This window comes from Rattus norvegicus, chromosome 3, assembly GCF_036323735.1.
Source record: "Rattus norvegicus strain BN/NHsdMcwi chromosome 3, GRCr8, whole genome shotgun sequence".
In the NCBI taxonomy this organism is placed as follows: Eukaryota; Metazoa; Chordata; class Mammalia; order Rodentia; family Muridae; genus Rattus; species Rattus norvegicus.
The window spans coordinates 63,473,763-63,487,246 of NC_086021.1; the positions used below are offsets into that span (position 1 = coordinate 63,473,763).

At 43.7% G+C, this 13,484-nt stretch overlaps 1 protein-coding gene across 10 annotated transcripts in view; it reads right to left on the reverse strand.

The window, feature by feature from the left end:
* Positions 1–13,484, reverse strand: part of Acvr1 (activin A receptor type 1) — a 119,603-nt gene that overhangs the window by 86,385 nt on the left and 19,734 nt on the right. For all 10 annotated transcript variants that reach the window (XM_039105904.2, XM_039105896.2, XM_039105906.2 and 7 more), the window contains one exon: positions 4,084–4,180. The gene's annotated coding sequence lies outside the window, so the exon portion shown is untranslated. The remainder of the gene's footprint in view (positions 1–4,083; positions 4,181–13,484) is intronic.

Consider the following 13,484-nt stretch of genomic DNA (forward strand, 5'->3'; position numbering starts at 1 on the left):
TGCATAGGCCTCTGTAGACAAATTATATGGCTTACAGTGCTGGCTGCAGGATGCTGCTGCAGGCTTGAAGTACTGCCAAAACACAGCCTGTCCTCCACCGTCCCCAGCCCCAAGCTGACACGACAGTCACCAAAAACGAATCTGAATGGCCACACAGAACTGGAACATGTGTTTTCAGAGACAAACACAACCCATGGGGAACAGCCCTCTCACACCAGTGTTTGGTGGACGGGTAAAGTGTGAGTGCTCACCAAGCTATGTCACAGCGTAGAGCCCCGGAGCGCAGCATCCTTTGATACCTGGAAATAGTCAGCCCAGCCCAGTGGCACATCCCCCAGCTCTCTGCTTCTGGGGAGAGACTTACCCAGAAGATGTGACTACTTCTTAAAAATCAACGGGACGGAAGAGACCCCAAAATAGTGCTCATTTATCATAAAGAAGGGCCTCGATGTGTGCTTTATAGGATCATTCCGTCGTAGCCGTCCAACCCCCATGCCAGCTTTTCCAGTAACAACCCCTGAATCCAACCTGGGATCCCAAGAGCTCCTTTCCTGAGTCCATGCTGAGAGACTGCATGAAGCAGCCATGCCTCCTGAAGTGGACTTAGGGTGGGATGTGGTGATGTAGACTGACCCACCCACAGTGACTTGCTTTACTGGAACAACTCAGAAAAGGAAGTTTGTTTTTCTCAGGATGTTTGACTGTGGGAGACTATGCCTCAGCAACCCTGCCATCGTAAAGGGTTAATAAATCTTGTCTGAGAATGGCTCTGACAGAGGAAGAATTTGAGTGCCAGGAGTGGGGGGAATAGGGGTGGGGCGATAGGGGCTGGGGACAGGTCCCAGGGATATTACTTGTCGAGCATTGGTCAGCCCAGATCTGAAGCAGCCATTCAATGTCACCTTCCCTGAGCTTTCTAGGCCTTACAAATGCAAACCAAGCATGCACACACTCGCCAAATGCACACCTTCTTCTACCTTCTCCTGAAAACCAGGACAAAGGCAAATGTTTCCTTGAAGCTCTTCCATCTATTATAAGCCGGAATTGGGAAGTATGGCCTGATTCAGGCCTTTCTGTAAAGTGAGTCTAGGTGTCTGACCTGAATTCATGGAGAGATGAGCCAGGGAGGCTCAGGATCTGCATATTCCTTTGGTGTTATACGTCTTAGCACGGAATAAGTGGCATACAGAAAACCGACTGGAACCTAGTGTGTTGGCTGGGTTCTGCAATCCGGGTTCTTACACAGCTAAGGCAGAAGAGACGGCATAATAATAAAGCCAGCCTAGGCTATAGAGTAAAAGCCTGTCTCAAAAATAAATAAATAAAATAAAATAAAATAAACAACAACCACCACAAAAAAGAAGAAGAAGAAGAAGAAGAAGAAGAAGAAGAAGAAGAAGAAGAAGAAGAAGAAGAAGAAGAACCCAACCTCAGCTCACACAGTTCATGTCAGTGAGTTTGGCTACAGGGAGGCTAGAACTCATGGCAGCCATGAGCAGGGCAGCAGAGAGAACAGCTCCACTTTGCTGGACACTCATGTCAGTCACGGCACAAGCACCTGCATGCCATGAGCTGCCAAGGTCACCACTCACTGTATCCTGCAGCCGTCCACTTTATCATTAACTACTGTCTGGCAGACAAGGGCAGGGTCCAGGTCAAGAACATCCAGAACTTTCAGACAGAAGGCATATGTAGACCAGGGTAGACTCCCAGCCACTTGCAGCAAACTATAAATATCCTCGTGGCTGCAGACCTGGCAGAGTCACAGTTCTCTTACCCCTGTTGGCTACAGAACTGCAGCCAGGACTTTCTCCCAAGAAAGTCAGCACAAGCAACCAGGCATGGCAAAAACAGGAGACACATATACAGCCTACTCAGCACCGTGTCAGGCCTTATGTCTAACCCCCATCTTCTCCACCCTTGGCTTCTGATTCCCCCAAAATTTTAAATCTCAGTTTGAGACTGAGAATAAACTGTACAATATCAGTATGTACGGTGTCACTGGAAGGGAAAGAAAAGGAAAAAGGCTAACCTGGCCCACCTCCTTTAAGACAATCACAAAGCCCCAGGGTTTATTTGGCTTTTTGGAGGAACCACTCTAAAAGACGTATTCCTGGTTATGAACATTATTTTTATAAATAAATAAATAAACAAACAAATAACATAGAACCACCACAATCCAGAGCCAAAGGCAGTGCTCCCTACATTGACCTACCAAAGTGCTGCATACACTGGTGCTCCACAGTGTGCGTAGATCTCTTTAACCAACTTCCTGCTCCTAGCAAAGGTCATGCTAGCCACAAACTTCACAGAGTGCAGAGGGTATTCCTGGCCCTCTGAGTTCACTTCCTGTCCTACCCACTACATGCATGCATTTTCCCATGGAGATGCTGTGACTATCGTTGGTATCCTCCCACCTCCAGTAAAGAAGCAGAAATAATATTATTGTACTCAGGGGCTAACCAAAAATGGCGTAGGACCTACAGAAACCTTTTAATGATAGCGTTCACTCTGGGCAGGGGTCTGTTGTGACATTCCCCTGTTACTGGAGACTCTGTGCGGACTCCAGGTTTCCTAGTTCAAAGGACAATGTGTTTAATCACGCCATGGTTATAGAAGCCCCACAATACAGAATAAACCTCTTGGGCTTCAACAGTCATTCCTTAAGTACTTTTAGGTTGAAGATTGCCTAGTATGCACAATGTCATGGGTGTGAACTCTAGTACTACAAAGAGAGAGGGAGAGGGAGAGGGAGAGGGAGAGGGAGAGGGAGAGGGAGAGGGAGAGGGAGGGAGAAGAGGGAATTTAATGCTAATCAATACACTTCTAAACCAGATAGCTCCATTGAGTTTGGAGGTAGAAACCTCACAGGAATGGCAAGTGGAGTCTCAAAAGAGCTCAGTGTATCAAGTGGGTCAGATCAGAGAGGCAACTGGTTATGCCATTCCTGTCTGCAAAGTAACAAAATATATACCCACAGCCACTGCTGTTGTTCCTGACATAGCCCATAGAACACCACCAAAGTCAGAGTCTTACTGGAGGCAGTTTGTAACATCCCGAAAACATTGCCTCTGCCTCAGCTTCTCCTGTATAAGAAATAACTAGCGGGCACAAAATTCTGAATGTTTTCAGGTACCAAACATTAATTGCTGTGCTAGTGATTTATCTACAAATTATTATCCTTAATCCTCCCAATATACACCAGGATCTCCTTTTTACAGATAAAAACACTTCAGGTTCAAGGAAAATATATAACCCCTCTAATACCACACCGCTAAGGTGAGGTAGACCAGCAGGCCGGCTCCACTGTTGCCTAACACTCCAGGCTATTTGGTCCACTGTATGCAGTTTCTGCATTCCCTCTCCACTATCTCCACCTCAGCACAAGATTAACCCTTTATGGGCGTGTCTATTGTGATGGAACACTGTCACTCTAAGTAATGGTTACATTACAACAAGGACTTTACCAGGCACTAGGTTTGTCTATTAAAATAAAACAAGATGAAATTGACCATTAAATACCAGCTTAAAAATTAAAAAAAAAAAAGGCTGAAATGAATCAACTTCAAGTGCTTTGTTCAAAAAAGTCATAGCATCACTTGAAGAGGATCACAATGGCTGCATCTGTTCAAAGTAAGACTGGGACAAAAGGAAAAACAAAACACTGAGAACCTTAAAATTAAACCAACTCTAAAGCAGACCATAATTAGTAAAACAACCAAAGGCCAGTGCTCCTAGGAAAGTAATCCACAGCACATATGCATTCAGAGAGGCAAAGTAAGGCAACCATCTCCTATGGGTGTCTGGCTGCCCTCTCTGACTCCAGCCTCCACTGCACGGAGGGAAATCACCTTCAGGTGCCTGCAAGCATCTTCTGGGAATGGCGGGCAGGATGGTATATTCCCACAATCCCCACACAGAAGGACGAAGCTAATCGCCACTGCAAAGGATTATTCAACTCCAGTGGAACTAAAGACTTCCAAGAGGCAGATGTGACAAATTCTCAAGTAACAGTGACACGTCTGCCGATAGGCCTCAACCTTCATCCAGCAGACCTCCAATGCCCTGCCCCAGCAGGCTTACCAGACTCTTCTCTACTCATCCACTGCAGTAGCACCTCGGTTCTCTTTCCAGACTCTCGCTGAAGGGCGGGGAGACACAGAGGGCAGCTCCTTTGCTCCTACCAAAAAGGAAGAAGACAAGACATTAACAAAACAAACAAAAGGTCATGTAGGTACCCCAGTCAAAAAGAAAAATAAAAAAGAAAATCCATGACTTCAGGCTAAAGTGATGTGGGTGGTGTCCTAAGTGTCACCTACAAGTCATGTCCATATCCTATTCCTAGAGCATGTGGTATGTCCTTATTCGTGGAAGAAGCCCCCTAAAGGTTTGGGTGCTCAAGGCTTGGTCCCCAAATGGGTGTTCAAAGTGTTGACATAGGACCACAAGTGCTGATTTCCTCAATGGATTAATCCATTGATAGATTCACAATCTGACGCCATTAGACTGCAATGTAGAAACTAAGCCTACAGGTAACGGTCGCTGGCTTCTGCAGACATGAGCCACAGCCCACCTTGTCCCTTCAACTTGTTTCTCTCAGATATATTCTCAGCCACAACAGGCCTGGCATACACAGGGCTTATTCGGAATAGGGTCTTTACAAATTAATTATGCTAATTGGGTTAAGGATCTGGGGCTGAGATGATCCTGGATTATCTGTGTGGGCCTTAAGTCCTTACAGAAGATGCAGGGGAAAAAAGATCTGGTGAAGCTGGAGGTCCAGATGGGAATTATCCTGTCACAAGCCACACAAAACTGGATAGAGCTGGAAAGAACAAGAAAGGAGTCTTCCCCTTCAGCACCAAGAGCACAGCCCTGTTGGTGGTTGACCCATCCGGTCACACGTCAGACTGAGATAGAGTTTATTCCTATCACCAGAAGTCATCAAGTTTGCAAGGGATATCAAGGAAAGTGGCCTTTGGAATAAGAGGAGGATGGGGCCTTATAAGCTAGAGGAAGACATGGCAAAGGGAAGAAACCAAGCTAACCAGGAAACCATGGAGAGAGGCTTGCTCTACCAGCCTCGAAAAGAAGACCCAAAAGCTCAATGTGCTCTTACACTGAACAGCAACCTGAATGTCAGTCTTGGCTCAACTAGTTTTATTAGCTAACGGGGACTCACTAAACATGCTCCTTCAAGAAAATAAATCCACAATGTGCTGGGCTGGAATATCAACATCATACTAAAAAGGAGAGCGGGCTGGCTCTGAATATCTGATAGCCCTTCCCTTTGTCAAGAAAAATCCTTGAAAAACAAAACCTGGGCGTCCACATCCTCAACTCCAGAACCTGTGAGTGGCGCTTACTCGACAAGGGACTCGGCAGATGCAATTAAATAAGGATTTGGAGGTGAGCTGATTATCCTAGATTATCCTGGTGGGCCCTAAATATAACCACAAGCTTCCCTTTAAGAGGGGGACAGGGAGAAAGTGGTGAGACCACAGGCATAGAGATTGAAAGAAAAAAAATGTCCTTACAGACAGAAGGGGCCACCAGCCCAAGGAAGCAAATTCTCCCTGAGAATCCACAAAACTGTAAGGGAACAAGCCCTTGTGTTTTGAGATTTAAAATGTCATAACTTGGCAGAGAGGCGATAGCAAATTAATTTCTATGTTTCCATTCTGTTCTGAGATTCGAGTAAGGTTTTCTTCTCTGAAATCTTCCTGGAATGACGCCACCTTTCTTCCACCTCTTAGCTCTGCTGGTCCCAGTCAATTCTTCACCAGTTCCCAATCACCATGCATCCCTCATGAACACTTCCCAACTCAGTCAGAGACCTCGAAAAGCTAAGCAATGCACAGCTTAGCTTGTGACAATGGCTAGGACCTCAGTTTGGATCCCAGAAGCCAAATAAACCAGGCATTGTAGCCCATAACCCCAGCATTCCTACTGCATGAGGGGGGGCGGAGAAAGAAGGAACCTCTCCAGCCAGCTAGCCTGGCACACACAGCAGCCAAAGACAGACACTGTTTCCACCAATGTGGAAGGTAAGAACCAACACCTAGTATTGTCCTCTGACTGCCACTAGCACACACACACACACACACACACACACACACACTTGTGCACCCCTAAACATTATTGCAATGGTCCTCTTTCCTCTAAGAGAGACACATTCCAGATCCCCAGCTGTTACCTGAAACTAGGAACAACACCCAAAGCCACATACACCGGTTTTCACCTCCCCGTTACATTCCTACAAAAAGCTTAACTGGTAAATTCGACTCAGTAATGAATTAACAATGACCACTAATAGTTTGCTGATATTATAGTAAACGTGTATTACGATCACTCTTGTTCTTTGGGGACATTATTAAATAGGAAGGGTTTCTGAGATAACCGATCTGATTAACTGCGATGGTTTCTAAAGGACTCACAGGCAAGTAGCACTGAAACGCCCCACAAAGGAACAACGCTTGTCTCAAAAAAAAAAAAAAAGGATGGACCAGTATAACGTGTGCTCTCACACTGTTTGGAATAACGAGCAATTTTAAACTGAGAAAGAGTTTATTTCCAGGACTTTTCATTGTATTGTTTGGGGCCTTAAGATGATAACACCAATAACTGGAATTACAGAAAGAAAAACTACAAATTGTGGGGGCTGGGGGACTACTGAACATTTTGAAGAAAACAATGAGAGAAAACTCTACCTATTTCTTCGTCACACACCGGTCTCCTGAATAATCTGTTTCCCCCACAGTGCTCACCCAGACCAACTCGTCACACACCGGTCTCCTGAATAATCTGTTTCCCCCACAGTGCTCACCCAGACCAACTCGGGTAGGAAAACTCACTGAGTTGCAGGCCGAGATGTTGTGCACTCTGAGAGCTATGTCTTGGTAAGAAACCAGATGGGTCTGGATGGAGTCTTAGTCAGTGAAGTGCCTGCCTTGCCTGAGGACAAGTGGGATCCCTTGTTTGTTTTGTGTTTTTTGTTGTTGTTGTTGTTTGTTTGTTTAGTTGGTTGGTTAAAGACCAAGGGTTTATACTCCCAGCTCTAAGGAAGTAGAGACAGTTTCCTGGGGCTCACTGGCTAACCAGCCTAGCAAGGCAAATGAGAAGCAATCTCAAAAGCTCTAACCTGAGAAACTACCTCTGGGGTCGTCCTCTGAACTCTGCAAAAGCAAGTACACACATGTACACACCACCTGCATTCATACACACACAAACACACTCGAAAGAATGAATACTAAAAGAGAATACGCTGACTCCTTTTTTCTTCAGAGCCAGGAGGCTGTTTAAAGTCTCCAAGAGGGAAGAAAATCAGTAGCATATGACAAACTGAAAAATTAGGTCATTTTTGCTGTCATGTAATCCAAACGACACTTGAACTCCTGATCCTTCTGTCTCTACAAATGCAGGAATTATAGTCATGTGCTTGCCACATCTAGCAAGAAATAGGATGGAGGGGATAAGGGGGTTGGGGACAGAATGGCTAACACAGAAATTAAAAACAAAAATTGAGGAAAAAAAACTGCATCTGAGCTCATCAGACGGGGTTGATAGACTCCTAGGGAAGGACTTTGAAAGAATTAAAGAAAAAGAGGTAAATGGCGAACAATGCATTTATACAGAAGGCCTCTGATAAATTCTTTTTATCCCTAATTAAAATAAAGAGAATGTATTTTACATTTCAACTCATTACAGGCAATGCATACATAAAACTGAAACTGAAAATTTCATGAAATAATTCTTATCCTTTGCAAGACATGAATTTTTATCCAAAGCTTCTGTTTCCTTTTATTTATAAGCTTGGATGTTACTCCTTAAATTGACCCAGTAAATGGACTAAAACCATAGTTTTCAAAAAATAAATACTATGACCTACAGGTCAAGGTCAAAGATTGACCTAGTTTAAAAAAAATGGTAAATAGCAAACAAACAAACAAACAACGACAAAAAAAAAACTACTCAAAAATCACCCCTACTCAGCTCTCTTTTAATTTTATAGCAATGTAGGGGAGGGGAGGCATATAACTTTTGCTATATAACAAAGAGAAGTTTTTTTTTTAAGCTTTAAAATTCAACATCAGAAATAATCTCTATTCCAAGGGAAGTGTTTGATTTGCTCATTACAATTCCCTATTCAACCACTGCGAACTCCCACCCCATCTGGCTCTCAAATTTGAGACCTGCTTTGACATTGAATGCTCTGTTCAAGGAATTTATCTGCTACAAAGTAGTCAAAGGTAAACCAGACCTGGTTCTTACATTCAAAGAACTCTGCAGTCTACTAAAAAATAACTACAAAAGAACTAGACAGTAGTGGCCTAGGATACATAAACGGATTTTGTACAGGTGCTTCGTGGAGAAAGACATGGCGTTGGACTAGGGAGGAGACCATGAGTGCAGGGAGAAAACTGAGGTAGGTACTGAGAGGTGCGCAAAGATTAGCTGAAACCATCTGCTCGCATGGCTTGCCTCCCACTAAGGCGGGATTACACCCACTCCTCCAGACATTGTATCCATGACAGCTCAATGGATACAGTGTGTTGGAAGTAACAGTAACAGTTTCTAGGATCAGGTCTTAAGAAATTTGTAGCTCCCATCTTCTGCCTCTTGAGATACCTGCTCTGGGGCCTTGGCTGCCATGTTCTGGGGAAGCTCAAAGAGCCTGGGTAGAGGCACCGTAGGTAGGTATTTCAGTTGCCAGTCCCAAGAGCTCTCAACTGACAGCATCGGCAGCCAGACATGAGGGAATGGAAAGAATGAACTGTGGGAGGGACCAGTTTACCAAATGCTCCCAGCTGTGGTCCTAGACTTGACACAGAGAAAAGATGTCCTTGCTGTGCACAACACAAGCCCTGACTCACTAACAGTGAGGATCATCAAATGCAGCAGTTAGGTTCAGGGACCATACAAAGAGGAGTTAACTGAAACGGTAACAGTCTAGTTGAGACATGTCGGCATTATAAGAACACGTGCTACAAAAGTGTGGAAGGAAATCATCAGGTATTTTAAAAGTCAATGTGAGCAGTTTAAAAGTTTCTTCCACATACGAAAGTGTCTACCTCACGGATTAGTATGAGTGGATTGAAAAGATCATATGAACAGCTGTATAAAAGAAGCATTTCAGAAACTGGGAAACCAATAACCTAACCATAACCAATTTACAAATGAATCACAGGAAGAGAAAAGATCATCTAGAATAATTGGATACCATTCCTGCAGCAGTCTGCACTGCTCTACCACCTAAGAGTGTCCAGGCTCTCTGCAGAGTCTCTTCTCACAGTTCAAGCCTAGCTTGAGCAGTCATTCACTCTTACCCTGATCAGAGTTCATGCAACTAAACTTCCCACCCATGGTAGATCAACGCTTTAGCAAAATGTCTTGTCCTTTGACACAATCCACTAACCACACATCCCCTTATATTCAGAAGCCAAATTACTATAACGTTCTCTAAAAAGCTTATATCTCGTTTTCTATCCCTATTGTTTTATAGGTGAGAAACAAACAGTTCTTTCAAGAAAGATGTGCTAAGAACACTGTCTCTAAATCCCACACAGTCAACTGTGTGGAATTTAGAAATTGGAAAAAAATATTGGAACTCATGGAAATCATAAATTACTTAAAAATATTTCTAGTACCTTTCACTCTTTGGTTATCTTTTCAAACTTAGTAGCATCCATACAGATAGAGTTTATACAAAACACTAGAGCACCAGAATCAGCCTACAAACATTGCCCAGCCTTCAGATAACTGATCAAGGTTGGCAGAACTAGAGTCATAAGTCAAAGCTGCCAACTTCAAGGGTTTTTTTTTTCTTCTTCTTCTTTCAAAACTCAGTAATTCTTGGCACGCCACTCCCAATTACACAAAGTATTCTACAAATAAATTTATTCACATTTACTTCATTTTGAAAAATGACTCATTGTTAGCAGAAGACACAGGCCACAAATATACACGTATAAGCCAGCAAGAATGACGCGTAAGGCTAACTGCTTGAATTGTGGCCATTTCGCTCCTTCATGGTCTGCTCTCAATTCCCAGAATAGTTGACCTTAACCTTCTGTTCCAAGGGTCAGCGTTTCCTGCATTGGCTTTCAACTTGAAGTCAGTGGGGTTCACTAGAGACAGTGGCATCTCTACATAGCCTGGGGTTAGCAGCTACCTTATCGAGCAACGAACGTTCAGAGGCTCTTGGAAAATGGAAATTCAAAAAGAAGAGGAAGGCCATTTCAGAGAATTGCAAAGCTTGAAATATATGTCAACAAGGGAATATCCAAAGTGATCAAACACTAGAGGCTTCAGAAAAACTAAACTGAGAATCCCACCAGAGTCTCTAGACAGCAATCTAAAGTCCCCAGCAAGATTTCGGAGCAGATCTTAAACACTTAGAAAGTGGTTCCCAAGGAGCTTTAAAGTAACAATAAAACCATACAAGATCGACAGTTTCCTTCTCCAGTAAGATCCCCACACTAGCAGGTAAGAGACTATACACATCACCTTAGCAAGCACATACCAAAGTCTCTTAAAAAAACATTTGTGATGTAGCATAGACTGAAAGTTGAGGAAACATGCCTGTTAAGTTTCTGCATCAAAGGTAATGTTTAGAACTCAAATCTTCCCTAAAATGATAGATATCACACACACACACACACACACACACACACACACACACACACACACACACACACAGAGTCCACTGATATGGACAGGAGCAGCCAAACTAAAAATAAACAAAACTAAGGTCCTAAAAGGCAAGTGGCAAGCGGCAAGGGAACATGGACAGTACCCTGGAAAGATATTTCTGATTTCTGTTAGTAGCCAGACTCAGAGAGTAGGACAATGTGACCCTCCCTAATATAGCAGACTGGGCTACACCAAACAAAAAGTTAAAAAAAAAATTGACAGTACAGAAATAGTTCATAAGCTTTCAAATGCATATAGCTCAGAGCAGCTTAATGGATGGCATCCTAGGCTGTCCTGCCATCTCTGTTATCTGAACATCAGTGCAGCAGTTACCACAGCGCTGGTCAGGTAGCCCTTACGTTGTTATTTAATAATGGCCTCAAACCTCAGGAATAGGGACTATTCCAATTTGGGTGGCTGAGAGAAACCATGAAGTACTTGCTTCTTGAAGTGAAAAGAGGCAGAGTCTCTCTCTCTGGAGACCAGACTCATCCACAAGTATCAATCCTCCTGCCTCAACCTCAACATACTACAGGTGTGTCCCACTGTGCCTGCTATAGACAAAAATTATATAAAAATTTTATAAAAGGCCATCCCTTAAAAACTGGTGTTAGTGATCATTCCAAGATTCAAATCTAATCAAATCTCTTCCCTGCCTACAATTCCCCAATAGGTACAAAGTTTGCGACTGATGACTGGCAGTCAGTAAGTAGTCTTGGTAAGGGAATCCCCTCCTCTTCTCTCCAGCTCAGTCATTAGGGCACACCCACTGTAAGCTATTGCTTAACTAAACTATCTGAAGTTCCCAGAGTGCGCCAACTTTTCTCCCTATGCCCTCCACGGCTGTGTGGAATGTTCTCCATGCTAAAGTACCGTTCCTTACATCACCAGGCAAACTTACTACCCAAAGCCTCCATACCTTAGCACCCACCCTGTCAGGACCTTTCCTACTTTCCCAAAAGTGGGCTGGCATTTCCCCCTTGCATCTCTGCTGTACACAGCGCACCTTCCGCACTGGCCAAACTGAACCCAGCCACCTGTTCATGTGGCTCCCTCACTGAGCTGAGAATTCTCAGGGAGCCAGGAACGGCACTTCTGAGCCTTGGGTCACTATTGCAGAACCGGAAACATAGTTAATATTCAAAGACAAAGGAAACGTTAAAAAGTACCAACCCCTGAACCAAACAGACCCAAAAATAAAGAGAAGGTGAAGTATGTTTTATTAACATTTCAGTCTAACCAGGCAGTGGCTCACACCTTTAATCCAAGCAGGTGGGAGACAGAGGCAGGTGGATGTCTGTGAGTTCAAAGCCAGCCAGTTCCAGGATAGGCTGTTGCACACAGAAAACCATGTCTCCAAAAAAAAAAAAAAATTCTACTTTCAGACATATATATTTCTAGTTATCGCCCCCTGATTCTATACAAACATTTAATAATTATCCTAATCTACATCAAAAGGAAACGTTATTGCCAGGTGTGGTAACACAACTTGAATCCCAATACCAGGCAGGCAGAGGCAGGAGGATCTCTGCCGTATCAAAGCCAGCCTGATGTACACAGTACATTCCAAGTGAGGATGAGCTCCAAAAAAATAAAGTTAAAAATAAAAAGTAGAATTTATCAAGGGACCAACAGCAGGTATGGAGAGAGCAATGATCCTGCCACGGGACTAGTGCACACCAAGTGCCTTGAAAGTGTCTTTATCCCCCAAACAAACTCATGCTCTCCCCACATTACAGATGAAACCCTTTTAACGGTTCATCACGAGGGGGAACACGGTTCCAGTCAGAATCAAAAAATGGGACTTTGAAGTGCAAGGCCCTGGGTTCGGTCCCCAGCTCTGAAAAAAAGAACCAAAAAAAAAAAAAAAATGGGACTTTGAGGTTTTAAACCAACTATAACCTGGTAAGCTCACATGTGACCATAATCGTTGGACATGCCAACCTTAGAGCCAGGCATGGTGGCTCATACCTGAAATGCCAACACTAGGAAGGCTGAGGCAGAACTAGCTCAGGTTCAAAGCCAATGTGGGGTACTTCGTGAGTCCTAGGCCAGTTTGAACTACGGTGTGAAAACAGTAAGATAAAGTGCCAATTTCTGCAGAATCAGAGCTGTGGTGGAGGACTGTGGGTAGTTTTGGGGGAAGCTCTCCCACTCCACACGGCAGCAAGCATCCCCTTCTCACTTGTCCTTGCTGGGCCCCTGATCTTTGTTGCAGAAGGGTGGCTGGATCAAGCGGAGGGATGTCACTTTATAGACTATCTGACTCATAGTTTGCCCTTTGCTCCTCCCAAAAGAAATAAGCTCTTAATGGTGTATCTTTTGATGACCAAACATCATTAACTCATCTCCCTCAACCTCCTTGGTGACTAAAAGTCTCCTTCCTTCATCATGAAACCATCTAAAACTTTAATATAAACATGAGAAAATGAGTCTAATTTTTATGACTTCTCCTCAACCCAGGATATCCTAAGAAATAAAAAAAAAAAAAAAAACAAAAAAACAAAAAAACAAACTGCAATGCAAGCTGAATTACACAAGAGAGACTACACTCTACCAGCCATTAGTGGCGGCAGAAAAAAAAATATTATACGCTTTTGTCATATTGCGGCTGTAATTAAGATTGGAAAACAGCCTACAGTATTCCCCTCTAAGACGCTGCATTGAATCCCTACTACCTCATCCTCGGGCCCCTCTGGTGTGCTCTCCTGAAAATTCCCATGCACATTTCCAGCTTCCCCAGAGGGATGTTCTCTTCCTTTCAACTGTTTACTGCTCGGTCCAAACCCCTC